This window comes from Clupea harengus, chromosome 3, assembly GCF_900700415.2.
Source record: "Clupea harengus chromosome 3, Ch_v2.0.2, whole genome shotgun sequence".
Taxonomy (NCBI): Eukaryota; Metazoa; Chordata; class Actinopteri; order Clupeiformes; family Clupeidae; genus Clupea; species Clupea harengus.
The window spans coordinates 14679946-14684945 of record NC_045154.1 but is presented as its reverse complement, the minus strand read 5'-3'; the positions used below and the strand labels follow the sequence as shown (position 1 = coordinate 14684945).

The following is a 5000-nucleotide window of genomic DNA, read 5'->3' as shown; positions in this document are numbered from 1 at the left end:
ACACACTCAGTCAGTTAATATATCCCCTCACACACTCAGTCAGTAGTTAATATATCCCCTCACACACTCACACACTCAGTCAGTAGTTAATATATCCCCTCACACACTCAGTCAGTTAATATATCCCCTCACACACTCAAACTCAGTCAGTAGTTAATATAGCCCCTCACACACTCACACACTCAGTCAGTTAATATAGCCCCTCACACACTCAGTCAGTAGTTAATATAGCCCCACACACACTCACACACTCAGTCAGTAGTTAATATATCCACACACTCACACACTCAGTCAGTTAATATATCCACACACTCACACACTCAGTCAGTTAATATATCCCCTCACACACTCAGTCAGTTAATATAACCCCCTCACACACTCACACTCAGTCAGTAGTTAATATAGCCCCTCACACACTCACACACTCACACACAGTCAGTTAATATAGCCCCTCACACACTCACTCAGTCAGTTAATATAGTCACTCACACACACACTCACTCAGTCAGTTAATATAGCCCCTCACACACTCAGTCAGTTAATATATCCCCTCACACACTCACACACTCAGTCAGTTAATATAGCCCCTCACACACTCAGTCAGTAGTTAATATATCCCCTCACACACTCACACACAGTCAGTTAATATATCCCCTCACACACTCACACACTCAGTCAGTTAATATAGCCCCTCACACACTCACACACTCAGTCAGTTAATATAGCCCCTCACACACTCACACACTCAGTCAGTTAATATAGCCCCTCACATACTCACACTCAGTCAGTTAATATAGCCCCTCACACACTCAGTCAGTAGTTAATATAGCCCCTCACACACTCAGTCAGTTAATATAGCCCCTCACACACTCAGTCAGTTAATATATCCCCTCACACACTCACACACTCAGTCAGTTAATATAGCCCCTCACACACTCACACACTCAGTCAGTTAATATAGCCCCTCACACTCCCAGTCAGTAGTTAATATATCCCCTCACACACTCACACACTCAGTCAGTTAATATATCCCCTCACACACTCAGTCAGTTAATATAGCCCCTCACACACTCAGTTAATATATCCCCTCACACACTCAGTCAGTTAATATATCCACACACTCACACACTCAGTCAGTAGTTAATATAGTCCCTCACACACTCAGTCCATACCATAACAAAGGACCAGAGAAGATCCACTCAGAAACAGAATGGCTGAGGAGAGTACATACATACATATACATACTTACTTCAATAAAACGCTGTTTCTAATACACCACAAGGTCTCTTGAGGGTGCAAGATTCAGTCCACTGGGTACATCCACCATAGTTAATATAGCCTCTCTCAACATAGAATACATCCACCATAGTTAATAACGCCTCTCTCAACTCAGAGTAGATCCACTTAGAAACACAATGGCTGAGCAGAGACCACAAGGTGAGCTTGCTGATCCATGAATGAGCACTGAGGACTGCCTCAACTCAGCTGATATACCCAGGCAAAAATCTTCATGAGAAATGGCTCCACCTAGTGGTGATCACCAGGAATTGCAAGATGTATGACAGTATACTAGAAGTGTTCAACAAAGTCGAAAATGCCTTCCAACAGCGTGGAGAACTGTGGACCCCAGTCCGATACTACATCCTTTGGCACTCCAGTCCGATACTACATCCTGTGGCACTCCAGTCCGATACTACATCCTGTGGCACTCCAGTCCGATACTACATCCTGCTCTCCAGTCCGATACTACATCCTGCACTCCAGTCCGATACTACATCCTGTGGCACTCCAGTCCGATACTACATCCTGTGGCACTCCAGTCCGATACTACATGCTGTGGCACTCCAGTCCGATACTACATCCTGTGGCACTCCAGTCCGATACTACATCCTGTGGCACTCCAGTCCGATACTACATCCTGTGGCACTCCAGTCCGATACTACATCCTGTGGCTCTCCAGTCCGATACTACATCCTGTGGCACTCCAGTCCGATACTACATCCTCTGGCACTCCGACGTCCCACTTCCTCTCTGTTGTCACGCTGTCACACAGAAATGTTAGTAAACCGATCCACAGTAACCAATACAACAGTGTTAGCTTCGGATTTGGGAAGTTTAGTGATGAGATTCATGGAGATAAGGGACGGAGAGGGATGGGAAGTGGACGCAAAAGTCCGGCCGGACGTCGTGCGGTGGCCAGAACAGGCCTGACAGGCTGCCACAGACTCCCTGATACCTGTGATCATACTTGGCCATCAAAACCAACTTGGGCTGAACTCTGGACGATGCGATCGACACACACACACACACACACACACACACACACACACACACACACACACACACACCTGCTAGGCTGTGGGAGAAACCGCACACACACACACACACACACACACACACACACACACACACACACACACACACCTGCTAGGCTGTGGGAGAAACTGGTGAGAAGAGCCTGACCCTGCCAACGACACTCTGCCGCGAGGGGCCAGAACTCAAAGTCATAGTCCACTACTGAACGTCGCCCTGCTTCAGGCAGCATCCCTCCCACTCACTGGGTGGTCAAACACACACACACACACACACACACACACACACACACACACACACACACACACTCTCCAGCAACAAGATGAATCCTCTGCTGTCCGATCACCCTCCCACTCACTGGGTGGTAAACACTCACACACACACACACACACACACACACACACACACACACACACACACACACACACAACACACACACACACACACACACACACACACACACACACACACACACACACACACTCTCCAGCAACAAGATGAATCCTCTGCTGTCCGATCACCCTCCCACTCACTGGGTGGTCAAACACACTCTCCAGCAACCAGATGATTTGCTGTCTGATCAGAAGGGAGACGACTGCTGACACCCAATGGGAGTCTGATCAGACGGGACACTGCTGACGCCCAATGGGAGTGGCCAACTCTAGGACTGCTGACGCCCCCTTTGGGAGAGTGGTAGGCTGCTGACGCCTAATGGGAGTGGCCCCCTCCAGGACTCTCGGCAAGAAGAGAGACGGTATATGCCACTATGGCACGCTCGGCAAGAAGAGAGACGGTATATGCCACTATGGCACGCTCGGCAAGAAGAGAGACGGTATATGCCACTATGGCACGCTCGGCAAGAAGAGAGACGGTATATGCCACTTTGGCACACTCGGCAAGAAGAGAGACGGTATATGCCACTATGGCACGCTCGGCAAGAAGAGAGATGATATATGCCAATATGGCACGCTCGGACGGGAATGGAGTCTGCTGGAGCTGAGAGGCAAGAGAACACTGGACTGCATTTATATTTCTACTCATAGAGAACTAAAAGCCCTTTACAGGATAATGCCTCAGACATCTACCCATTCACACACCGATGGTAGAGGCTACTATCTAAGGGGACATCTACCCATTCACACACCGATGGCAGAGGCTACTATCTAAGGTGCCAACCTGCACATTGGGAGCGGTTGGGGGTTCAGTGTCTTGCTCAAACACTCTTGATGTTGGTACTCGTGAACACTTTAAATGCACTTTTCACACATGAACAGCAAGTATATACTGTATGTGCGTGTGTGCGCACGCTATGTGCATGTGTGTGTGGGTAAGCAGCAAGCTTGGCTCAGGTTGTTTTAGGTTGTTTTAGAACACCCTGGAAACAACAGCAGGCCTTGTTCTAGAACCCTCTGGAACAACAGCAGGCCTTGTTCTAGAACCCTCTGGAACAACAGCAGGCCTTGTTATAGAACCCTCTGGAACAACAGCAGGCCTTGTTATAGAACCCTCTGGAACAACAGCAGGCCTTGTTCTAGAACCCTCTGGAACTGTATCTCAGCATATGTGGAATGGCTCAACGTGGTCATGAAGCCAGAAGAAACACAGAATACACTTCCGCCAGAAACAGGAAGTTAGAGAAGAGAAGGAGAATACTGTAGTTACTGTGTAATTATACCACATGTATGTTAATTAGAGCCTTTACTATGATATAAGAGAGCCTTGACTAATATGATATAACGGAGCCTTTACTAATATGATATAACAGAGCCTTGACTTTGTTACTGAGACGCTAATGTGCAGAGTGTGACTGTGCATGTCCGTGTTTGCATGTGTGAGTCTGTGTATGTATTTATATGTGTGTGTGTGTGTGTATGTGTGTGTGTGTGTGTGTGTGTGTGTGTGTGTGTGTGTGTGTGTGTGTGTGTGTGTATTAGGGGGTTATATAATGATGCACTGGCCAGAATTATTTTCAGTTAACATAAAAAAACTAAAACACAGTGGACACCATCTCACCACTTTCCTAAATATTCAGACACACACACACACACACAAACACATTCTAAATTTACATCATAAGAATTGGAAACCAGGTCAATGCACATGAATTCAGCCAACAAAAACAAACATGCACACACTGTGTGTGTGTGTGTGTGTGTGTGTGTGTGTCTGTATGTATCTCTCTCTGTGTGTGTCTGTATGTATCTCTCTCTGCTCGTGTGTGTCTGTGTGTGTGTGTGTCTGTATGTATCTCTCTCTGCGTGTGTGTGTGTCTGTATGTAGCTCTCTCTCTCTCTCTCTGTGTGTGTGTGTGTGTCTGTATCTCTCTGTGTGTGTGTGTGTGTATCTGTATGTATCTCTCTGTGTGTGTGTGTGTGTCTGTATGTATCTCTCTCTGCGTGTGTGTGTGTGTGTCTGTATGTAGCTCTCTCTCTCTCTCTCTGTGTGTGTGTGTGTGTGCGTGTGTGTGTGTCTGTATGTATCTCTGTGTGTGTGTGTGTGTGTCTGTATGTATCTCTCTCTGCGTGTGTGTGTGTGTGTGTCTGTATGTAGCTCTCTCTCTCTCTCTCTGTGTGTGTGTGTGTGTGCGTGTGTGTGTGTCTGTATGTATCTCTCTGTGTGTGTGTGTGTGTCTGTATGTATCTCTCTCTGCGTGTGTGTGTGTGTGTGTGTGTGTCTGTATGTAGCTC

The 5000-nt window shown here is 47.1% G+C and overlaps 1 protein-coding gene across 1 annotated transcript in view; it reads right to left on the bottom strand.

Moving 5' to 3' along the window:
• Positions 1-5000, bottom strand: part of shank3a (SH3 and multiple ankyrin repeat domains 3a) — a 301875-nt gene that overhangs the window by 127106 nt on the left and 169769 nt on the right. The gene's annotated exons all lie outside the window — the stretch shown is intronic.